This window comes from Phyllostomus discolor, chromosome 7, assembly GCF_004126475.2.
Source record: "Phyllostomus discolor isolate MPI-MPIP mPhyDis1 chromosome 7, mPhyDis1.pri.v3, whole genome shotgun sequence".
Lineage (NCBI taxonomy): Eukaryota > Metazoa > Chordata > Mammalia > Chiroptera > Phyllostomidae > Phyllostomus > Phyllostomus discolor.
This window is the reverse complement of record NC_040909.2, coordinates 58,063,944-58,090,206: the sequence shown is the minus strand read 5'-3', so window position 1 is coordinate 58,090,206 and position 26,263 is coordinate 58,063,944. Positions and strand designations below refer to the sequence as shown.

The window sequence follows — 26,263 nt, the reverse complement described above, 5'->3', positions numbered from 1 at the left end:
ACACAGCCGGTGTTCAATATGAAAGTATATTTGTTGGATAAGTGGATATGAAAATAAAATATGTAAAAAGTAGTCAAAACATATTTGTCCACATTCCTGGGAATGAATGCTCCCAATTTGTGATATTTTTCCTGGGTCTGGGAAAACATTGATTCAGGAGCATTTTTCAAAGAGTATTTGTTCCCTTTTGCCTTGAATTCAGGATCCAGGCATGAGACATCTGGAGATGAGGCCACTAAAGAGAGAATTATGTGAGAAATTACATGAGAAATGTAAAGGCCAGGCCTGCGATCCAAGCACCCATTGGTTACTGAGGATTTCACTTCTGACAAGGGCAAGAGAGACTGTATTAGTTGCTAACCATGCTGTTGCTCCCCAAAGTCCCTATTTGAGTCCCCATATATATAGTCACTGAGAACCTCTTCCCTTTCACAAACATTTAGATTGAGCTTACTATGCACATTGGGATGGGAATTAGGCCAAGTTATAAAGAACACCAAAATGATTCAATTTAGGCTTAGAGGGTTTAATTCCCATTTGACACTTTTTGGTAACTTTGGACAAGTTAAACATCCTCTCTAAGGCTATGATCCCTTATCTGTAACCTGGGGTAATAATAGCACATATTTTACACTGTTGTGATAAACTTTAAATGAGATACCCTTGGTAAGCATTCAGCATAGTGCCTGGCACAAACAAGACACTCAGTAAACATTAACCACACATGACCATTTTAAAACATGGCTCCAAATACTTTGACTTTCCTCAAAGGTGGAGTTATGTACCCTCCTCTTGAATCTTGATGTGCCTGTGACTGGTTCAGCCCACATAGTATGGTGGAGGGGACACTACCAAAGCTGGGTCAAAAAGGCATCAGCCTCCACCTGTTTATCGAAACTCTGACCACCTTGGAAGAAGTCCTGCTTCCCTGAGGCCACCATGCTGAGGAGGCCTGGTGAGATGCTCTTGCCATAGTCCCTTCCAAACCTAGTCTTCCAGTTATCCCCACCAAGCTGGTAGACCATCCCTCTTGGAAGTGGACCCTCTAGCCCCAGGTGTTTATTGCCCCAGATGTTTGGGTCACCTACAGCTGAGGCCCCAAACATGGGCAAACAGACTCAAGCCATTCCACCTATGCCTTGTCTGAATTCTTGACTCCTAGACTTCATGATTATAATAGAGAGGTTGTTTTTTCAAACCACTAAGTTTTGTGACAATTTATATTTATCACAAATAGGTTCTATCAATAGGTTATGAAACACCACACTTAGCATTCATTTCAGTTATTAAAACAATTGTGATAATTAGCCTCAATTAAATAATAATCATTAATAGTTATTTTCAATAACTGAGTAGATAGTTATCATTCTTGCCACCTTGTATTCATTTACCCTTCTGGTAACAGCATCCTGCAAGAAGCCTAAAACTACTTTATCTTTTTTCATACATTATGAATTTCTGTGAGCTCCATGAGGGAAGGCACTGCCTTATTAACTCTCATTTCCCCAGAACCTACCATTACACAGAAAAGACAATATCTAGTCAAGGTTTACAGCATGAGCTCTGGAATCAGACTACCTGAGTTTGAAGCCTGGCTCAGACACCTACCAGACGAGTGCTTAAAATGCTTGTGTCTCGTGCTCCAAGTGGGCTTCATGGGTCCTATCACACTCATAACGCTCCTTAAAATTTAATATAAAAAGTTTCAAGGAATAGGAAGCATTTGGATAAGTACTGGATACATATTAATTATTCAATTAATTACTATTTATTGATTACCAAATGTTACTGGTGGCTCAAGACGGAGGATAAACCTGCTATCTCATTTTTCTTGTTCTGTTTGCTGTTTTCCCTCCTAAATATCTTGTGGAATTTATGTTTGTTTGTTCATTTGTTTGTTTAGCACAGGATCTACCAGTAATTCCCAAATCTAGCTGTGTACTTTAGACTCATCTCAGGTACCCCACCCAGAGATTCTGCAGCCATTGAGTCTAGGGAACCTGCAGCGTTAACAAGTTTACTAGGAGATTCCAAGGAGATGGCCCATGTACTCAGCCAGCATTTGAGAACACTGGCCTATGATTCTGTCCAATTTAAATTTTATTGCTGTATCTTCTAACTCCATTTCTCAAAAGGGCATCTCAGACATACAATTTTCCCTTCATGCAGCAAATCGAAATCTGTTTAAAACAAATATCCAAATGCCATTCCAATTTCTTTTTTCAGGATGCCCTTTTCTTACTTCCTCTGTCCTCTTCACTGGTAGTTAGTATCTGACCCCTCCTGTCCACCAAAGGAGCTATAAAGTTGTTCTCTGGAAGAACCACTCTCTTTGGTATGTTTTGTGCTTTCTATACTAGAGAGGGGAAAACTAAGGCTTATTCATAAGGGAATGAATAAGTGGTCTAAGAATCACTAGGGAGAGTCAGAAGCTAATCCGCTTTGCATGCAAAGAATTCTTTTCCCAGTTTCATTTTTGTGTATAAATGCCACAGCATGTATTCCTAAAACACCATTCCTTGAGAGAGAAGACCCATAATTCTGACAGACCTATACTGAATTGGCGTTAATTCAGTATAAATTTTAGATAGAAGGGAGAGAGGAGAAAATATAATCCTTAACCACACCTGTGAGATTCTTTGAATAGTGCATTGTGAATGAATCACCCTTTATCTCTCTCCCCAGTGATGCTATCATATCACAGCTTCACTGTCACTAACACAGCTGTTCACAGCTACACACAAGATGCTAGCAAGAGCACAATGTCAACCATTTTTCTTCATGTGGTGCAGCTTAATTTACTTCCTTTGAGGATGGAGTCTGATATTGTGTTATAGCAAGGATCCAATCAGCAGATCTACAACATATTCAAAGGTTAGATTTAGGGGGTGACATGACTTTCTATGTATGATTCTTCTCTTGCTATCTACCCCTGCCCCTCAAAACATATCCAGTTGAGAACTAATCTTAAGGTGAATTTGTTTTTAATAGACCTTGAGAGTAAAGTGAACTCAGGTGGAACAAACGTTCTCATTATTTGAGGGAGAACCATAGCCACACTCCATTTCTCAGATTCAGTGCAATGTGACAAAAAAAATTATTGAAAACCTACTGCATGCCAAGCAAATGTGCAGAGCCAAAACACACACACACACACACACACACACACACACACACACACGGTTTCATTTCATTAGAATGTTAAGTTTTGTGTCTTGCTCCTGAATGAATGCCTTTAACATGCCCGGACCAGTTTAGATGCTCAATAAATGTTGAATAAATGAATAAATAATGCACTCACTAAATCAGTCTCATAAGCCAACCAGACAGATTCATAGTAGCTGCCCAGAGGGATATACCAAGACAATTCTGAGGCTATATTCAAGCTCAGTGGGAAACATGAGCTAACTGATTAACAACATTTTTCAAGGGCAGGAGGGGTGAAATCAAGTGTGCCATATTTTCATTCTTCTGGGGCTAAATGTAAGTGATATAGCTGCTTATCTCTTCCCTCTCATCCCATCCCATACCTTCTTTCCCCTTAATTTCTAAAACAAGCTGAATGGCTAGCAGGGTCTAATCAGAAATATAAATCTTTTGCATTTATGATACCCTATTTATTCCAAATCCATCTTCCTTTACTCAGGAGAGAAGCTGATAAACTCTGGTTTGAGTGAATGAGAGAGACCAGTGAAGAAGACTTCATCTTAGTGCTGTTGTGGCTTTGCCTGATGGGTACAAGATGAAAGACAAGGTAAACTGAAAAGTTAAAAAAAAAACTGAGAGGTATGGGGTTTATATTCTCTTGATTTAATTTGTACATACAAGGTTCAGCTAATTTTTAGCATGTGGAAACATAACTGATTCAGTTATATTTTCCAATTATATAGCTGAATCAAGCATACTGATATATATATGCTTGACTCAGATGGTTTCTCTACTCCCCAAGTGGAAAACCACATAGGCTTTTTCCTCTTCTTGACTTCACACATCAGGATTTTAAAAAATTGTCCTGTGCATCTTGTTAAACAGAAAAACATTAAAAAAACAGTTTTAATCTCACTGTCAGTTAACTAAGCTGCCCCATTGCAAGTTGCTCTATCAAAGCCAGAGGAGTAAGTTTTGACACTATTTACTAGAGGAAGATGTTCCAAACAACATACATTTCAAATGTTATGTTGAAATACATAAGTGATCCATTCAAACTGAACCTGGGAGCTCTAGAGGACTACTTGCCTTCCCAGTAATTTGGCAGAGAAGTTTCACTACCAACCAACCAATTGTTACCAAAGCCAAGTAAATCTGCCTATCTTTGGGAAAGCAGGTCCAAAGATTTGACAAAACAGAATCGCCTTTTCTTCATATACATTTTATTTGATCTGCATTTGTGTAAACAAGTTGTATTACTTTGTAAGTGGGAAAAAATCATATGGACATAAGTAAAACACACGTGGATATTAAAATATAAAGGCAATGTTTTTAAAATGGTATCTTTCTTTGAGATAAGAAGAAAATGAACCAAAATATTCAAAAGAGCATGCATTTGTTTGGAATTGTAAGCAATTTTATTCTTTATGACTTCTGGCCAAGATGAGGCATAGGTAGACACACTGTGCCTCCTTGCACAATCAAAAGAAGGATGGCAACAATTTAAAAACAAAAAACAACCAGAACTGACAGAAAATTGAACTGTATGAAAGTCTGACAACCAAGGAATTAAAGAAGAAACATTCAGCCAGAGCAGTATCAGGGGTGGAGTTGGGCAGCTGGGTGGAGAGGACTCATGGCTGGAAGACCGAGGTAGGCTAGGCAGTGGCTGGTGGAGCAGGCCCTAGTCCCACATTCACATACAGATAAACTGGGGGGAACAACTGGGGAGTGAGACAGACCACACAAACCAGGGTTCCATCATGGGAAAATAAAGCCTCAAAGCCTCTGACTGAAAACACTTGTGGAGGTTGAGGTAGTGGGAGAAACTCCCAGACTCACAGGAGAGTTCATTGGAGAGACCCATAGGGTCCTAGAAAATACACAAACCCACCCACTCAGGACTCAGCACCAGAAGAGTCCAATTTGATTGTGGGCAGCAGGAGAAATGACTAAAATCCAGCAGAAAGCAGAGCAAGCAGCACTGTTCTCTCTTGGACCCCTCCCCCACATACAGAGTCACAACAAAGTGACGTGGGTTGCCCTGCTCTGGTGAACACCTGAGGCTCTGCCCCTTACTATGTAACAGAAGCACTGAGACAAAAAAAATTGCCCAAATGAAAGAACAGATCAAAGCTCTTGGAAAATGCAACTAAGCAATGAAGAGATAGCTAACCTGTCAGAAGCACAGTTCACAACACTGGAAACCAGGATGCTCACAGAATTGGTTGAATATAGTTGCAAAATAGAGGAAAAACTAAAGGCTATGAAAAGTGAAATAAAAGAAAATATACAGGGAACCAACAGTGATGGGAGGGAAACTGGGACTCAGATCAATGGTTTGGAGCAGAAGGAAGAAAGAAACATTCAGCCAGAACACAATGAAAAAACAAGAATTCAAAAAAAAATGAGGAGAGGCTTAGGAACTTCTAGGACATCTTTAAATGTTCCAACATCTGAATCATAGGGGTGCCAGAAGGAGAACAACAACAAGAAATTGAAAACTTATTTGAACAAATAATGAAGGAGAAGTTCCCAAATCTGGCAAAGGAAATAGACTTTCAGAAAGTCCAGGAAGCTCAGAGAGTCCTACAGAAGTTGGACCCAAGGAGGAACACACCAAGTCACATCATAATTACATTAGCCAAGATTAAAAATAAGGAGAGAATCTTAGAAGTAGCAAGAGAAAAGGAGACAATTACCTACAAAGGAGTTCCCATTAGACTATTAGCTGATTTCTCAAAAGAGACCTTACAGGCAAGAAGGGGCTGGAAAGAAGTATTCAAAGTCATGAATGGCAAGGACATCTGTCCAAGATGACTCTATCCAGCAAAGCTATCATTTGGAATGGAAGGGCAGACAAAGTGCTTCCCAGATAAGGTCAAGTTAAAGGAGTTCATCATCACCAAGCCCTTACTATATGAAATATTAAAGGGACTTATCTAAAAAAAAAGAAGATAAAAATATGAACAGTAAAATGACAACAGACTCACAGCTATTAACCACCAAACTTAAAAAACAAAAACAAACTAAGCAAACAGCTAGAACAGGAACAGAATCACAGAAATGGAAGTCACAGGGAGGGTTATCAGTGGGGGAATAGGAGGATGGAAGAAGGGGAAAAGGTACAGAGAATAAGTAGCGTAAATGGTAGGTAGAATATACACAGGGCAAGGTTAAGAATAGTGTAGGAAATGTGAAAGCAAAGAACTTATATGTACGACCCATGGACATTAACTAAAGGTGGGGAAAGCATGTGGGAGGGGGTGTGCAGGGCAGACGAGAATAAAGGGAGGAAAATGAAACAACTGTAACAGCATAATCAATAAAACACATTAAAAAGATAATAACTTTTCTATTGAGTTATACTTGGAGTACATTCCAATGGAATGTACTTCCATACTTCTTGCTCTTCACTTCTGATTTCTATTTAATTGTCTTATTTTCTGTTTTGCCTGAAGTCTAATTTTAAGTTCCCAAGAATTAATGTTTTGGGGGATGCTAGATTATCCTTTTGTAGTTAGTTTCTATTGTATATAGAGATTGTGGTCTGATATGATTTTATTGACATAGTCTTTGTGGCCAAAAGTATGTCAATTTGGGAGAATATTCTGTTTGTGTCAGAAAATATTGTGCATGTTCATTGGCACAACGCTTGATGTGCTTATGAAATCAAGTTTCTTAATTGTGCTGTTAAAAATCACTATGTGTTTATTCTTTGGAAAGCAGCATACAGGTATTGAAACTTCTTACTATGATTGTGGATGTTTCTGTTTCTCCCTCATGTGTTTTAAAGCTATGTCATTACATATATAAAGAGTCAAAGTATTATCATGCTTTAAAATCCTTTCTGACTATGAATGAAGGGAGAGAATGAACAGTGTTGTTCATACCCTTAAAAATTTTTTTTAGCCCTGACTGGTGTAGCTCAGTGGATTGAGCGTGGGCTGCGAACCAAAGCGTCAGTGTTGCAGGTTCGATTTCCAGCCAGGGTACATGCCTGGGTTGCAGGCCATGACCCCCAGCAACTGCACATTGATGTTTCTCTCTCTCTTTCTATCTCCTTCCCTTCCCTCTCTAAAAATAAATAAATAAAATCTTAAAAAATTAAAAAAAATTTATTCTTTAAAGCTAAGTAAGAAAAATGAAGAAAAATGAAAATAAAGGGAAATAATTATGTTATATTCAAATTGCATAACAAGTCATTCCAACACAATTAAAGTTGTATAATATTTCATTCCAATTTTCTTCTTCTTTTTTCTGGAAATCTTTGTTAGAAAAGTAAACAATGGTAGGAGGAAAATCCACTTCAAATATATTTAAATTAAGATGCATATAATCTGGGCAGATTTTTGACTCTGAAACAAAATATGAAGACTCCTATAATGGAATAAAGATGATGCTGGGGAGCACAGTCAGGAGTAAATCAAACCTGGCTTCTGAATCTATCTTTTTGGAAACTTTACAACTAAAAGAATATATAATAATTGTATAATCAATGTTCCAATAATGTTGTACAATTCATTAGATGCAGTAGTAGACATTGGGAAATGTGTAAAAATTCATTCAAAAAATTGCTAATGATTTTACTTATATTTTTTAAATGTTACTAAATAAGCATCATCATTAGTAGCCTAGACCAATGGAAGTGTGGACTCCCTGAGCTACAGACTGGAAACAATGTAAACAGGAATCTATAGAAATAGGGCAAACTTGAAAGAAACTAAACTTTGCACAAAGCATCAGTCTCAAGATCTAATTAGTGCCACTGGAAATGAAGTTTTCAACTAGTCATTGACTTCCACACCAGGGGCCAGAGAAAGAACCTGTAAAATGTGTTTCCACCCACCTTTTTTGCTTGAGAGTTCCAGTTATAATGAAATGCACCAAGAAAATAAGAATCTATCACAAGCAAGGGAATCAATCCTCCAACATGACCATTGAGATTAAAGACATAATTTGGGTTCCAAAACCTACGAAGGGAGTTTTAAAAACCTCAGCAGACAGCCCCCCCCAATAATTCTTGCTGATCTGACAAAAAAATAGTTATAATTTCGTTCACATTGGATGGCTATTGCTGTGTTAGCCATTGTCATTTTTTATTTGACAATCTAAGACAAAGAGGTCACTGTCCTTGACCATATAGTCTGGTACTGCATATTTTAAAAATTCTTGTGGTACACTGGTTGAAAATTGCTGATCTAGGTATTGGTCTGGCTCCAGGATTACCACAGAGTGTGATCAAATACCATTGTTGATATTACAGGATAGTACACTGCAGTCTTGTTCTGGGTCCTCCTTGAGTTTTTCCCATTCTATCAAAAAATGTAGGCAGTCCTCTGTGTCCTCTTGTTTCAGAGGATTTGGATTGAGGTCAGACAGTGGAATTCACCTCAAGAGAGCCCTCACTGGCTGGCTTTTGTTTTCAAAAGTCTGCTTATTGATTGTGCCAGTTATTTTGGGGCCTCCATTGCCTGTAACTAAACCTAATCCTAACTGACATTGAAATTATTTCCAACCCAATGAATGGTGATTCAGAGAAAAATTTAATTTGATCTTAGAGAAATCATATGATGTTATTTTTGCACACTAGAGTTTGGGATATAATTCCTACTCCTGCTCTATTAAATTTGGAAGAATTTACAAATATCCTGAAGATGTTCTCAGTTGGTGTGCATATAATTCACTTGAAGGGCTTGTTGAAATAAAGATTGATGGGCCCCACCCCAGAATTTCTAATGCGCTAGGTCTGGAGTAAGACTGACAACTGCATTTCTAACAAGTTTCCAAGTGATGCTAATACTGCTGGTCTGAGACCACACTTCTGACAGCCACTGTTTTAGACTAATTCTCAAACTATCTAAGGTAAAGGACAAGTTTTATTCTATTTTGTTTTGTTTTAATATTCAGTCTATCATGAACTGATGTCTTTGTAAAATACCATACAAATAAATTACTTCAAAAATAAAATAATAATATATCCAAATACAAGCCCCATTTTAAAAATTATTATTTGGATTCAACATGTGCAGAGACATAAAATTACTCTGCAAATGGCTATAGAAGTTTCCAAATGCTGACTGTTGATGTCTATACTTACCTTTTTGTGGACTGGTCACAGAAAGGTCACAGACAGGCCTGACCCATATCGTACTATCGCACTCCAAGCTTGACAGAGTACGTCTGGGGCCTTTGGATGCTTCCTGTCTGAAAAATTCATCCAGAAGAATCTGAAGACCCCAAGCCTAGGCCAGAATCTCCTCCAGCCCTCGTTTCTATTGGCCATCTGATGGAAAGAGCGAGGTGGTGATTTGTGCAGAGCTGGTTCAATGGTATAGAGTGCTTCCTAGCATTGTTCACAGTAGAACATTATAGAGGAGCTTCTGCTGGCAAACTCTTAAAAAAGAAGTTAACAAGAAACAATCATCATCAGATCTCCCTTTCCTACAGATCCCTAAAAGGATATGTCTCCTTTTAAAAACACTATTTATCAATAAATGAAAACATATTTTGTGTATTTACTAGGTACCAGGAACAATGATAAATTGTTTATAATTAATGTATGTGCTTTACACATATGTCATTTAAATTCTCAATCACCCCACAAGGCAGGTGAAGTCTTTAACCCCATTTTCAGAGGAGAAAAAAAGTAAGGCCCAGGAAAGTGAAATAACTTGCTGAGATCATGGTTGGAAGTGGCACTTAAACCAGGTCCATGATTTTAACAAGCAGGTTTTACTCCTTATTTCACTCGAGATCGTTTTCTGATCGAGGGCAGAATAAGCTGTTAGCTTAATGCACAGCATCCTAGAGAAGGTACCAGCAGACACAGGCTTAAGTCTGGACTGCCTGTAACTAGCCAAGGGCATATAAGAAGTTCTGATCCCCTTTGGACATCACTGAGTTGTCATCCAATTTACTTTAAGAAATAATTTTCCTCAGAAGTTATGAGACATTTTGTGAAAAATAGGTTTAGGTTCAAACACATTTAGGGAACACTGAGAAGGATAGCACCCTCTTTAGGATTCACATTCTGGCATATTAAAGGCTTTGGAGGCCCTCTGGTGAAATGGTTTTGATTTTATTTAACCTAGCATTTCCCAAAAGTCATAGACTGTTTGTGTATATTCGTGGAATACAGTTCTGAAAACAATAACTTAAAGTTTTTCCAGTTCCAAAATTCTGTGAGTCTATGACTAGTATTCTTATTGATATAAAATAGAAAAAAATACCAGTAATAATAAGATTAATAATAATAGCTAAGCCTTACAGCTATCATTAGCTATGTGCTAGATGGATTAGAAACCCAGATACTGTTCTAAATGCTTCACATACTAACTCACTTAATCCTTATAACCAACATATTATAATACTTGTAGACATTATTAGCCCCACTTTACAACTAAAGAGACTAAGGCCCTAAAAAGAATAATTTCATGTGTCTCAAACTGAATCATTTCTTAGACTTAGATTTTTTGACATGCCCGAAGGAAAGAATCCAGAAAGGAAATAAAGGCAAACCCATTTATATTTTTACTTTTTGCCTTGTGTGCTTCATTTGCATATCAAAGCACTATAATGTGACTGTAATCAGCACTGTTTAATGTCTCTGACTTTCTTTGACTCTCTCTCTGTTTAGCATAGTTCATAGTCATTACCTCTTGATCAAGTTACAGACAAAAGCAGCCTTCAAATTAGGCCCATTAAGATTTGTTTTTAATGAAGAGATGATTCCTCTAACAACACAAGCCAGATTTGGTTGGGTCTGATTACACAGTCATGCCATTTGCAGAATAAGAAAAAAAAAGAAAAGAAAAAGCAGATTTTTGCCTCTTCTTCAAATGATTTCAGCCAGCCTTGAATAACTTGATGTAGCTTAAAAGCATATAGCAAGTGCAATATTTGGGACTTCTGATTGAAGAAGCAATCACATGACCTGTGCTCAGTGGGAGAGTTTCTATTTCCAGGATTTGAACTTCTTAGAAGGCAAATGCTCAGATTCACAATATTGAAAATCACAAGAGGAAAGATAAATCCTTTCTTTTTATAAATCTGAGCTGTTTTGCTTTCATTGAATTCACTTGCCAACCTCCTTCGTCTTTCAGGAATAAATACCCAGTGAGACTTGAATAAAACAATTTGATATTTAACTCCACCATTTTGGGATCTTTTTGCATGCTTTCTATTTTTGTTTTAGTTATATTAAATAATCCAAAAACAATCTTTTGCACATTTACTTTCTAAAATGTTTTTCCACCAAAAGAATTTCTAGATACATTTATATCCTTTGCATACTCATTTTTCTAAGTCTGAGGTTAAGAAATCTTTAGTTGCACTTTATTAAATACCTCAAGCAATCATTTCTTATCTTCAGAATCTACCTGATACATCTATTGATCTGAAACTCTTGTATAACAATATGTAACAGGAGAAAGAATTTGAGTCATCATACAACTCATAAACTCAGTATTTCCCAAAGTCGGTCCAAAGCCTCTTTCATTTCTTATTGTAGCACCACTATGAAGAGATATGATAAGCTTCCTTAAAAATTTAAGCTGTTCAGCAACTTTAAACTGTCAGAGTTTTTTGCCCAAAATTGAACTTAGCCTGAATGTTGGAATAGCTCTTAAAAACAGACAGGAGGTATAATAGAATATATTAGCAAGAAAAACAGTCACTACCACTACACGTGACTCTACATGTAGAACTGGGGCTGGTCAAATAATGTTTGTTCTGTATCAACATGGCAGAAACCAGCTTGTAGTGTTTGGAACTGAGTGAATGAAACATGGGAAATGAAATGGCCAAAATCAGGAGGCCAAGGTCTGACTTGATCTTGAATACTATCATCCCCCTCTCCAGAAAATTGTATACTTAGGCACTCACTCTCATAATCACACATATAACTCATTGTAGTCACTTTTACAAAGCAAGTGTTCAATTAATATGGTCTCCTTTCAGTTCCATAAATAAATATATTTCTTTCCCAATTATAGTCCTTTTCATATGCTATCCTGTATTTCCAGAATGTTTTTTACCCAAACATTTATTATAGGTCACTTCTATCCTCTTTCTTCCCAGTTCAAGTAAGTCACTAGAGAAGCTTTCCCTGAGCACACTTTCCAAAGCAAATCTACTCCAAACCTGTTATTCTCCGTTTCTTCTCCTTGTTTCTCCAAACATAACACTTAATTGATTTGTTTTATTATTTTTGAACCTGTATTACAATGTGTGTTCTTTGAAGAGACAAAAATGTCTATTTTGTCCACTGCTATATCTCCTACCCATAGAAAATATGATAAAATTGATATTTTATGTTTTGTTTGCTCAGAAGAATGTAACTTCTTACTCATATCTCATTGTTCATTGTGAGTTTCACTTCCTAATATAAATTTCCTTCACTGGAAGGAAAAGTTTAGCTTTATGTGTATCCCAATTCCTTCATCCTCTGATCCCCATACATTCTCAATGTGATTTTCCTATTGCCTTTCAATGAGTGTTGTAGGTAAAGACATTGGAGAACTCTCTCCTTTGAGACTTCACTTAATATTTCTCCCAGATGAACTTACTGCCTCACAAAAGGACTCTTTGTCTTTTGAATTTAACCAGCTCTTTGTCTAGGCTGGTATCCAGCACTACAGGAGTAAAATGTCAATGCTCTCTATTTAATCAATGTTTTATTCTTGGCTTGAATTTCAGCAGGGGAGATGAAACAGCAATTCAAATGTCATTGCAGATGTATTTTTGTCCCTTTTTAATCCCTTGTCTATGTTATGTGAATCTCAATAATTTATAATTTATTTTCAATCTGTACAAAAATCCCTTGGAGAAATGTGTGATTCATTTGCTACAAGACCCAACAGCTGTGCTGACATTATACCAAACCAAAAGTACCCCTCACCCAACTGAAGAGGTCGTTCAGCTTTTTCTCTTTTTTGGTCAAAATTTCCAGACTTTATTGTTTGTAGAGCAGTGGTTTCCAAATTTCATTACATGGAACACTAATCTCTAGTGATATTTTGTCACCTGCCCCCCAAATAAAATGGTTTTATAGGGCAAGAAATTTGAGACCTGTTTCAAAACCAACTGTTTAATTTGGTTTACTTTTTAGCAGCTTCTCAATTTACTTGACTGTAGCAGTGGCTGACTTTGGAACTTGTCAGAAATGCAAATCCTTGGACCCCATCCCATATCTACTGACCCAAAAAGAGCAAACAGGAGGCCTAGCAACCTGTTTTTTTCTCAATCCTTCCAAGTGAACTTGAAGTATGTTCTTTTAAGAACCACTGGACCATGAAAGTTTTATATTGGGACCGCCTTCTAATATTTTGAGGGCACTGTATTCAAGTCACCTGGGAAACTATTCAGTAGGTCTGGAGTTTGGCCCAAATTTCTCACAAATTCCTAAGTGGCATTGATGTTGCAGGTCTGTGGGGTATACTTGAAGTAGCAAGATCATAAGACACTCCCAAACAAAGCTAGAGCATGCATGGCTGACATGCATGGAGAAGAATATCTGAATAGGAACAATAGAGAACATAGGCAAAATGTTTCCTACTGCCCACCTAAGTAGCCCTCCTCCTGCCGTGCGTGGACGTTGTTGGAGTATGGGTGGAAATGGCAGCAAGATGCACCTCACCTGGCTACCTACCTACCACAGACAGTGTTCAAAGACATGCTCGTGGCAAAGGAAGAGGTGAATTCTAGAACATGGGAATTTTTCCTCCACTTATAGCAATGGTCCCCAACCTTTTTGGCACCAGGGACTGGTTTTGTGGAAGAAAATTTTTCACAGCACCAGGGAGTTGGAGGAATGGTTTTGGGATGATTCAAGTGCATTACATACAAGCTCACCTCCTGCTGTGGGGCCCAGATCCTAAAAGGCCTACACCAGTACTGGTCTGCAACCCAGAGGCTGGGGACCCTTGACTTACAAGTAAAAAAATTAATAGCTATGTGATCCTGGAGAGCTCACCTAACCTCAGTGAGACTCAATTTCCTCACCAGTCAATTAATATTAATAGCACCCATTTACTATTTGTAATGAAATTTAAGTATGACATTCTTATACAATACTTGTTCTGTGGCACATAGTAAGTACTTAATAAATAATGACGATGATGACGATGGTCCTATATAAAACTAAGACATTCTAGGCTAAGCCTCATAATTCAATGGAAAATAGGATGTAGAAGAAGAGGTCAAGTCATCTTATTTTCCTTCCATAACTGGGAAATGCAAACTGTATATTTTCATCTTGATTCTCTTCCTACAGTTTCAGATATCAAAACGACCTACCTAGACATCTAACAGATTATTAACTGTGAGGTTAGTGAGTAGTAGAATCACTATCCATCCTTATTCTTTTTAGTATGACTGGCATAAAAATAGTCCTGTATAAGAGTTTAAACCCTTCCCTTATCTCAGAATATTCAAAGGAAGATTTACTATCTGTCTGGGTTCTAGGCCTTCTATTGTGTGGATCTAGGTGATGGGTGGGGCAGAAACATGGTAAGAGGTTACACAGCCAGAAAAGCCAGAGAAGCACATGTGGAAGAGCTAAGTCAGTAAGTACTAAGGCAGAGCCAGGGAGAAGAGACAGAAAAACCAGCAAGGGCTGGAATTTGAAGTTGAGTTAGAGGGAGAAGAAGAGATTGTGAAAGAGCAACTGCTATAGCAAGAGAAAATAATAGATGGTTCAAGAGAGATTTAAAGGAATTTCAGGGGTCACAAACTATACTTTCTGTTCCCACATCTCTTGGGGAGATTTTGGTAGAAAGCTAAATTTATTTTCATTTTTTTTTGGATGTCATACTTGTCACTTTGTCAACTCTGACAACATGCTGAGACTGACCGGAGACAATTTGGTATTATTGAAATAACCTCTGTTTCCATATTTTATAAGTACTTATTACATTTATTTTTTTTAAGATTTTATTATTTATTTCTAGAGAGGGAAGGGAGGGAGGAAGAGAGAGAGAGAAACATCAATGTGCGGTTGCTGGGGGTCATGGCCTGCAACCCAGGCATGTACCCTGGCTGGGAATCAAACCTGTGATGCTTTGGTTCGCAGCCTGTGCTCAATCCACTGAGCTACACCAGCCAGGGCCAGTACTTATTACATTTATAATCAGAAAGATTAATACCCCACTCTCTCATCCTCCTTCTCTCTCTCTTCCTCTCTCTTCCTCTCTTCCCTTCCTTCTCTCTCTCTCTCAATAAAGGAAATACTCCCTTAAAGACTCAGATATGTCTAAATTAGTGACTCACAATTAGGGGCAATTTCAACTGCTGAGGGCCATTTGACAAGGTCTGGAGACAATTTGGGTTATCAAAATAGTGGGTGTGTTACTAGCATCTACTTACTGAGTAAAGGTCAGAGATGTTGCTAAACATTTTACAATCACTGGTTAGCCCCATAACAAAGAATTGTCAGGTCCAAATGTTAATAGTGCCAAATGTTAATAGACCAGAATTGATAAACTCTGGTCTAAATTATTAAAAAATTTCCTTCCTTAATTGCCACTTCCAGTGTATGATTTAGATAATTCCTCTGATTATAATTTATATACTTCAATAATCATAATTCTAAGAGAAAAACATTCTATATATCAGGTACAAAACATTAACTATTCTTAGGAAACTTCCTTCTATCTTATCATCCATCATAGTAACTAACCTTAATAAACTGCCAATTTTCTCTGGAGATTCCTATTATAATAATAAACTCAATTAACCAATAAATAAAATGTCCAATTCTACAACATCAATTATGTTTGAAATTTTCTTGCCAGGAACAAAATGTACAGTGACTTTTGTGATTTGCATGACCAATATTTTTTGTGAAACCATTGTCCTGGAGGAACTTTAGCCCAGCACTTGAAGAGACAGTGAGGCCAAATGGAAGGGGCCTTGTCTGATCCTCCAGAGCTCAGTTCTAGGTCCAGCTGTGCCATCAGTGAGCTTGTGTTCTTGGGCAATTCACGTCACTTATCTGAAGCCCAACAGCCTCATCTGCAAAATTAGTAGGAATTGGATTAAGTATACTCTAAGGCCTCTTCTGGTTCCCTCTAAACTCTGAGAGCCTTCTCCTCCCTGAGAAATAATGCCTCTCGGTTGACCTTTGAAAGACTATTAAATAAAGTTCAGGTCAGCCTCAAGCTCAAGGAAATATTTGTGGTATTTCTAAAAACATAAGGAAGGAAAGGAGGACAGTATGGCATATTGCCACTGTTAAACTGAATATATCTAAATGGAAATTTAGCATTTCCACCCCCCCACCCCCACTGAGACAAGTTCAGATCTAAATAGAATTTGAAAAATAGTAAAAAGTAGATTCCCACAGAAAACAATGAATCAAAACTAACTAACATCTGTTGGACTATTTTTTTAAGTCAAGCCAACACCATATTAAATTGTGGCTGGTAGTTGTTCACTCCTCTTATTCTCTCCCTTCCAACAACAAGTAAAATAAAAAAGTCTAAACAACATAAAAACAATTTGCATTGACTTCATTGTAACAGAATGTAAAACAAAATGCATCTTTGAAGTCCCCAGCACAGATGGCAGGTCCCAGCTCTCCCATGGTAGATACTAAGCAAAAAAATGACTGAACCACAGGAAGTTGAAGAGACCACAAATATCTAACACTACAGAAATGGCCCAGAACTGCCACTGAGGAACATGAAATTCATTAAACTGATGTATCTTACTGAAGCAACCCATTCCTGGGCCTTCTGAGAGAAGCTTTGCTTTAAATATGAAATTGTCTGGGGATTGTAACTTATCAGCAATAGGACATGCTCTCTTGAGCCTCATGTTTTAGTGGGAGGCATGGATTTATGCTGCTTTGTTGATGTCTACCACCTGGTTTCCATAGTGACTTGTAACAGACATTTGTAAGAAAGCTTCCTGAAGTGTAAAGTAATGTTGAGCCAATTGTTTTCACCTTAACGCATAGTTAGAAATATATTTTATATCATTATCCAGTACAAATGTGTGCACACAACACATACACACTTTCCCAAAGTTCTAATCTTTCTCTGATCTCTCTTGTGTTTCGATCTATACACCAATCTCTTCTGTCCACATTACCACATCACTGTTCTTCCTCCACTTTCCGGTTGCCTCATTTGTCTACATGATTCCTACTTACCACTCAGGCTGAGAGGCCTGCCCCTCTACACTGGGTTCCAAGACTTTTGCCTTTTTTACAATATCACAAGCTACATAAATAGATCAGACAAAGTGAGTAAACTATGCAAAAACTAAATTTTGAATCTCTTGATTTATCTCAGAGCATCACAGAATTTTAAAGCAAAAAGAAACCATAAAAATTATTAAGAGCAAGTGGTTGACAACTTATGCTTCTTATATACTGATAAAAGCTATTGTACAATCTGTATCTAAGCACTGTGGTTCAATATTATAGAAATACTAGGAGAAATTTGTCCACTTATTTGTAATATGACTGAACAAGCAAATAGAATTTTCAAGTTTTTTATATGACTATGATCAGGAAAAATCATTGAATATATCTTCAGTAAGTGCTGTTTACTTTTTTATTGTTTAAAATATTTTAATTATTTATTTATATTTAAAAAGAAGGGAAGGGAGGGGGAAAGAGAGAGAAACATCAGTGTATGAGAGAAACATTGGTCAGTTGCCTCTCACACACTTCCAACCAGGGACCTGGCCTGAAACCCAGGTATGTGCCCTGACTAGGAATCGAACCAGTGACCATTTGGTTGGCAGGCCAGTGCTCAATCCACTGAGCCACACCAGCTAGAGCTGCTTTTCTTTTTTAATCCTCATCTGAGAATATGTTTATTGGTTTTAGAGAGAGAGGAAGGGGGGAGAGAGAAACAGGGAGGGAGAAACATCAATCAGTTACCTCTAGTAGGCACCTTGATGGGGGATTGAACCTGCAATCTAGGCATATGCCCTGACCACAGATCGAACCTGCAACCTTTTTGGTGTACAGAACAATGCTCCAACCAACTGAGGCACACTCCTACACCTGCTGTTTGCTCTTTTTAAAAAAGTCTCTGAAATAATGAGGGAACTATTTTTTAAGAGTTCTTAATGGTTTAAAAATTTTTGAGAGTCACTGGTTTAGCCCAATCCCTTAAATTTCACAAAGCTATAAGCTGAGGTCCAGAAAAGGCAGGTAATTCTCAAAAACCTATATGGTATATAAGGGCACAACTAGAATGAATTATCATAGTCTTAAGCATAAAATTCCCCTCCAAAGGCACAGATAATTTATCTCATCATTATATTACAAAGGTAATGCATTATCCAGAATTTCTGTCAACAGTTACATATAACAATATAGCACACATGAATTAAGACCTATCGGACTCAAAATTGTACAAGATTCATCAGAAACTACAGAGCTTAATTCTACGCAATCCTTGACTTCAAGACCTTAGATTTAATAGCATCTGCATTCATTCTCTTGTTTAATTTACAAAACAACACTATAGGGGTAAATGTCACATTATTCCTAACTTGTAGATGAGAAATTCCTATTGTTGATAACATACCAACTAGTATTCTGAGCTTGATGTCTCCATCACTGCTATGCATTGCACAGGTACTTTGAGAATTCAGAGAAAGTAGAGGTAAATTTCTGCTTGTGAGATCTGTTAAGTTTTCCTAGAGAATCTGGGATTTGAAGCATGTGATCAATTTCAACAGAAAGAGACCCAATGAAAAGACTGTTTAAAGCAGAGAAAACCAAAGGGCAAAAGAAGAAAAGTGAAAAGAAAATTCTAGACTTAGTACTTGGAGAATACAGCTGGGGTCTGACTATAGAGGGCCCTTGAATGCCATTCCAGGAAGCCAGTGATTCTCAAGGGGTATTCCACATAGTGAAGTTTCTATGGGATGTTAACAGGTGTTAAACAGTGCTGCATGGTTGAATAGGTTTGGAAAAATACTGATTAAAATATTTGATGGGTTCTTTACTGCAGGACTGTGCAGAGCTTTCAATGAGCTAGTATGCATTATGAATATCCGAGAATAGGATAAAATTTGCAGCATTTCTCAGATTTATTTGATCACAGAACAACCAGTGTATTATTGTTTTTCTCAGAAAGTAGCTAACAAGAGTAGTGGTCCATAGATTATACTTTGAGAAACAATGCTATTTGTGGTGGAAAATATTAATGACAGAGCTGAACTTAGGTAAACTCACCTGACAACAGAGGCAAAAGCTTTGAGAATGGAGGCTAGAAGACAAAGTAGAAGGCCATGGTTACAGGGGCTTGGTTCGGGCTCATGATTGTTTGAAGGTGAATCGTGGAAGTAGGAATAAAGACTTACAAATCAATGTGCACTTTAAAAACAATCAAACAAACAACCATTCTGGGAACAACTGAGGAACATTGAACACAGGCTGGGTTTTAGATGGTTTTAAGGACTTATAGTTAATTTTATATGTTATAATAGCACTGTCGTTAGTATTTTAAAATATCTTTACATGTTAGAAACATATTGAAGTATTTATGGGTGAAATGACTTACTTTAAAAGAATGCAGATTTTTAAAATGGATTAGATGAAATAAGAACAGCAAGAAGTTGATAAGGTTGATGAGTTATATTATTTTCTTGGCTTTTGTGTATGCTCGCATATTTCCATAATAGAAAGTTTAAAATGAAATCAATATGGGAGAAATTGTGAAGAAACATTCTTCACGATCTTACATTGGATTCCCTGGGGAATTGACTCCCAGGTGAAGATTTGCATGCAGTGCTTTGAGATTAAATCCTGGAGATTGCTAGAAGAAGGCCTACCCCGAGGAGATACTAAACTGTAGTCACAAGAAAGCTCTCAGGTGCTTCCAGATGTCAGGGGTACCTGATGTCAGGGGGCCAAGGCTTTATAGACCTCTTCCTGTCCTCCACCCACATACCATACTGACTAGACAGTGGATTGTGAGTTGTCCCTAGAGAACAGGTATAACCTAGGACAATTCCTAAAGAGGAACTCCTATAGCTAACACTCCAAACTCTCAGCAGTTGGGGTAACAAGAACCTCAGTGCTGAAGGGGAACCTGGCAGCATATCATGGCAAAGATCACACTCTCCATTTCTTCATCCTTGAACACTTCACAACAATGACATTTTTTTCTCACATGCATATGCAGTGGGTGATTATGTTTGTGTATTGTTTAGTTGGGTATTATAAAAACATTACATATTTGAATAAAGAGGGCATGTGTTGACAAGGAATAGATCTATTGCTTTAAATTCATCTTGCAAATGGTTTTCATTGAAATAGCAGGAAACTAATGTCCTTTTAAAACTTTATTAAAATCATCTGGATATGCTCAACCTAATAAAAGCAGAGTACACAGCGGCTGGACTTCCTGTAGCTTTAGATATGGAGCAAAAGAGGCTTAAGTAATCACCTACATCTAAAATTGTATAGAAAAGATATGTTACTGAAGTAAGAAAATAAGTCCTTTATGAAGTAGATTCACAAATAGCATCCTTGCTCCGTTTTTGTTGATGTGATATTTTGGGTCTTTTGGCCTTCTGTCCTACTTTGCCTCTTCATTCTCTCTGTGTTTAAACACATCAGTGCTGTTTTGTTGGGGCTGCTGCTTTGTCTTGTTCAGTCTAAGACATTTCACCTTTCTATTCCAGAAAGGTCAGTTCTGAAGTGAACCTTTACCAAGAGCTATATCACTAGAGCTTAAGACTCATCTTGATTTTCTCTTCCAAAGAAGCAAGTTGAGCCCTTATTATAATTGGATTTCATTAAAATGTTAATGATTAGTTAGAAGTGGGAGCTCTGGGAGTGAAGAGGTAGCCATGTTTAATGAGGCCACTCACATGGCCAGGCCTCTTCTCATGCATTGTGATCTTTTACTAATTTTTGGCAAAAAGGGGTCAAATAATTTGCACCTGGTTGTTGACTTACTTTAGAAAAATACCACCACTGTTTATTAAAAACATAAATGCATGTAAATTCTCAAAAAAAAAAAAAAAAACCAACCCGACAACAACACATCTCTCAAATTCAATATGTGACCTCAGTTACATTTGATTCCAGGGCTTTGAAATGCAAAGGAAAACACTGAATATAGAGGCAAAACTTCTTTGCAACAGGGAACCAGGAGGGAGTCTTGAATAGCATTATTCTGGCCAACATATAAAAGCTTAACATTACTAGTTTTCAAAACTATGACCATGTGCATTAAAAGTGGATATTTTGAATATGTGAAAAATTAATGTCCCAGAGCTCTTACAACGATTGATTCCTTGTGAAATGGTGTGTGTAAAATATCTTTTAAAAATGCAGCCTTTTGGTGAATAGATTGCTTCTCCTGTTTGGGTTATGCTGCTACTTGGAAAGACCCCTAAAGGAGCATTAAGCAAATGAGCAAATAGTTATAAAAGAGCCAACCAGCTTCACAAAAGCACAGAGATGAAAGTGAGGGAGATCAATTTTTTGTCCTTGTCTGAAGCAGATAAAATGTCTTTTCTCCTATTTTCTTTTTTTACAAATGTAAAGGCTCATTGCTCTTCTCTTGGTTAACAGACTGAGTTTTAAAGAAGGTTCCTCTTGAAGGTCAACATAAAGAGCTAATAAAGGGAGACAGAGCTGGCCTGAGAGCTCTGAGAGTTATCAGGTGAATGTAGTGTGATGTCAGGACTAAGATAACCTAAAAAAAAAGTTAAAAAAAAAAAGACATGAAAAAAAAAGACTAAGATAACCAAGCTTCATGGGGCCTTGGGGCAATTTAATTTTGATGAATGACCAATTTGGTAAATACTATTTACATTACTACATGAGTCAGGTCTGTTTTATTCATGTTTGAACAATCCACATCATCTGCTGTGGAATAGCTTCTCAAGTAATCCCCACCAGCCAGCTCTCCCTATTGTAAACTCACAATTAGAAGGGTAATTAGTAATGAGGGCACTTTGCTTCTGAACTAAAAATGAAAACATGAACGAACAGCTCAATAATCTAGAATTGTAGCAATTCTTGAACTACAAGACCTCAAAACTACATTCTCAACAATCTACAAAGGTAATGGTCTTACATTTTAAACTTTGCTTCTGCTTTTTAAAAATAATACAGCATTCTTAAACAAATATTATGGAATTAAAAGAAATTCAAGCATAGTCCAATCTGTTAGCACAATGCTTTTTTCTTTTAAAAGAATTAAGTTTTCTTTCACTCTGTGTCCACATGTATCCATTTAATCATTCACACTCACTCATTCTATTAACTGTTTATTAAACACTTAATAAGTGTCAGTTTGTGGTTTAAGCTAGAGATCAGCAAAGATTTTTCATAATGGGACATGTAGTAAAAGATTACAGCTTTGAAGTCTCTGTCACAACTGCTCAGGTCAACCCCTAAAGAACAAAAATAGTCACAGACAATATGTAAATAAACAAACTGTTTTGGTGGTATTCCAATAAAACTTTATTTACAAAACAGGCAGTAAGTCAAATTTGGCCAGCTAGCCACAGTTTGCCAAACCCTGCCACAAGGCCATGGGGCTACAGAGATAAACAAAATAAGCAAAGTCTCATTGAACATACACTGTAATTGGGGGAATCAATTAATAAATAGCAAACAAGTAATTTCAGAGATTTACTAGTGCAGTGAAGAGAAACTGCACTTCTCATCTTAGAGTTATAGTAGGCCTTCAGTGTGGTACTCTGCTCTGCTCAGTTTGATGTGTGAATGTTTTCTGTGTGATAGGACAATCTTCATCTTTATTTTCTTTTCTTTTAATCATTGTTCTAGTACAGTTCTCTGTCCTTTACTCCCATTCCAGCCCACCCACCCATGCCTCCCCACCTCCCTCCCATTTCCACACCCCCAATTTTTTCCATGTGTCCTTTATATTTGTTCCTGTAAACTCTTCCCATTCTCCCCTGAAATTCCCTCCCCTCTCCCCTCTAGTCACTGTCAGCCTATCCTCTATTTCAGTATCTTTGACTATATTTTGCTTGTTTCTTTGTTTTGTTGTTTAGGTTCCTGTTAAAGGTGAGATCATATGGTATTTGTCTTTCAATGACTGGCTTATTTCACTTAGCATAATGCTTTCCAGCTCCATCCACACTGTTGCAAAGGGTAGGAGCTCCTTCTTTCTTTCTGCTGCATAGAATTCTATTGTGTAAATGTACCATAGTTTTTTGATCCATTCATTTACTGATGGGCACCTAGGTTGCTTCCAGCACTTAGCTATTGTAAATTGTGCTGCTATGAACATTGAGGTGCATAGGTTCTTTTGGATTGGTGTTTCAGGATTCTTAGGATATAATCCTAGCAGTGCAATTGCTGGGTCAAAAGGCAGTTCCATTTTTAGTTTTCTGAGGAAATTCCATACTGTTTTCCATAGTGGTTGTACCAGTCTGCAGTCCCACCAACAGTGCACTAATGTCCCCTTTTCTCCACAACCCCTCCAACACTTGTTTGTTGCTTTGTTTATGATGCTGATAGTGTACATAGAAAATCCTATAGACTCGCCAAAAAATTACTTGACCTAATAAATGAATTTGGCAAGACAATCTTCATCTTTACTGATGTTCCTGGGCTCATAATACCCTGCTAATTGGTATCCATCCCATATTTTACTTAATCCTTCCTCTATGTTGTTTATTTGGCTAAAGGAAGCAAATAAATCAAAGTGTTCATCTTATAGTAAACTTTTTCTAAATTCTTTGTGCTTTAGACAGAGAAGCCCAGCAATTCTAGATCAGGAAAAAAGGCACAAGTGAGGAAAGGTGAATGTAAAATGTGTTTGCCCTGTGCTAAGAAAATTTTTGGTACTGTCAGGTGACGTACATTCCCAGTGGTCTTGACAATCAGGAATCAGAGGGCTACACTGTTCTGAAGGGGAACCTGTGTTTTGTTGCCAGGCAACAGCTCTCAGATTAGAAACAAAATCACTTAAAGAAAGATGCTCATGTTCAAACCCATCGAACACTGATTGAGTGCTATTGGAGGCAAAGCACAGTACATGACACTATGTTACATAGGATTATATTATAAAAGCCCCTTCTTTCAAGGTGGAAACAGGGACCTTCAATGGATAGGACATACTCAAGGCCAACTGAGTCTAGTGATAGAATGTATGGGAGATAAACCCTTACTCCCCTCTGCTCAATCAGCATAGAGGAAGGGTTTTACACCCCAAGACTTTGCTCCTCATTTCTTCTTTCCTTTGAAAAGAAGAATAACCTCTCTGGTAGGTGAGATTAGAGAAGCAAGGGCGTCTTTTACAGATACTCCTAATGGCAAATGCATATTAGATTTTGATGTGCCAGACACCACCATTTTTATTTAATTCTCATTACAGTCCCCTGAGTTGGTCTTATTATTGTCCCCATCTTGTACATGAAGAGGCTGAGTCACTGAAACTCTGAGAGACTTGAATTTCTGCTTCACTGATGAATAGCACAGCTTGGTTATTCATGCAGTCTACCTCCAGGATCTGTGCTCTCAATTTGCTCTGTCCCATGATTGCCTGAGGAAGGGAGCATTCTGCTCAGTTCTTCCATGATGTAAGCATTTCAGGGTCAGGGAAAGGTCCAGGCCTTGCCCATACCCTCTCTGTCACTGCTAAAGGCCCAAGAACAATCTGTATGTGAAGATATACAGGTTTCCTTGGGTCATATGTACTAATTGTTAAATTTGGCAGAAGTGGTCAGAAAAGCCAACCCATGTTCCTGTAATCAGCAATATTGGGGAAAAGAATGTGATTAATTCTCATTCAAAACCCCCAACATAATATAGCTATGAATAATTAGAAGTAGTAAAACATAACTAACAAAAATGATGACATAGGAGGCATTGTGCTTAGTGCTTTAGATATGTATTATCTCTTTGCATCTTCTCCACAATCCCAAATGAGTTGATTCTACATGTTATGGAAGACAAAAGAGGAATTAAATTTTAGGTTGTCAAGTAGGTTTCTGATAAATAAAACAGTAAAGACTATTCTATTGGCTACATATTAATAGGCAACCCCAACACTTGATTGCAATGGTCTGTTAACATCAAATAATTCTATTTTTCACATAGTCACAACAGTTGATATTTAATACTGTTTGAGAGCACTCAAAGATCAAAAGAACTCAGTGGTAGTGGCCAGCAAGTAGCAGAATGAGATTAGGTTAAGATATTTCACTTAAAGATATCTTTGATTTGTTCACTTCTTCCCACCTTTTTTGGCCACCACCATCTCTCACCTGTGCTACTGAAATAGACCCCATATTTTAATCACATATATTTTTGCCGTGTCAATTTTTCTCCATAATTCAGAAGCATGACCTTGCTACAAGTCACACTTAATGTGTGACTTTTTCTTAGGATGAAGACTAAAATTCTCAACTAACCTGTCAGACTCCTGACTGTGTCTACAGCCCCATCACTTCCAACTCCCATTTCTGTACCTACACTGTAGCCACATTGGTCTGGTTCAATTTCTTGGCTTCCCTGTACTCTTTCCTGACCTAATTATTGTCCTGCTTTCTTGAAACATCCTTCCTGATGCCAGTTTGCTCATTCATAAATAAATTTATGCTTCAGGCTTCAGTTTAAATGTTGCTTCCTCAAAATTTCTTCCCTGCCAGCCCAAAGTAGCAGCTCTCTTGTTCCCAGTCCTCATGCTATCCTGTTCTCATACTTCACAAGGCTTATTTCAGTTTATATTTATTGATTTTTCTGGTTACTCATTTTTTTGTCTGACTTCTAAAATAAAGATCCACGTTGGCAAGATCCAAGTCTGTCTTGCTTACTGCTCTATTCTCAGTGTCTACCACAGTGCTCAGCACACTTACCCAGCATATATTGTTGAGTTGGGGCCACTGAATATGGTTGTGCAGGCTGTGTCCTGCCAGCTACAGGGCACCTTCCACATAAATGACCAGATCAGTGGTACTGCCTGAAAACGTGTGACACAGCAGCCATTTACTGAGTGAAAGAATGAATAAATGAATAAATAAGTAGGTGAGTAAATGAAACCACTGTTATGGAATTACCTTACTGGGAAAAGCTATGTCTGCATTTGATGTCCAGTATTTCCTAAAAACTATAAAATCCCACATGGTTAAACGTGTCTTGCATATATGTCACACA

At 37.5% G+C, this 26,263-nt stretch overlaps 1 long non-coding RNA gene across 1 annotated transcript in view; it reads right to left on the bottom strand.

Moving 5' to 3' along the window:
* Positions 1 to 26,263, bottom strand: part of LOC118501660 — a 145,849-nt gene that overhangs the window by 82,941 nt on the left and 36,645 nt on the right. The window contains exon 2 of the long non-coding RNA XR_004904294.1: positions 3,613 to 3,728. This is a non-coding gene — a long non-coding RNA (uncharacterized LOC118501660). The remainder of the gene's footprint in view (positions 1 to 3,612; positions 3,729 to 26,263) is intronic.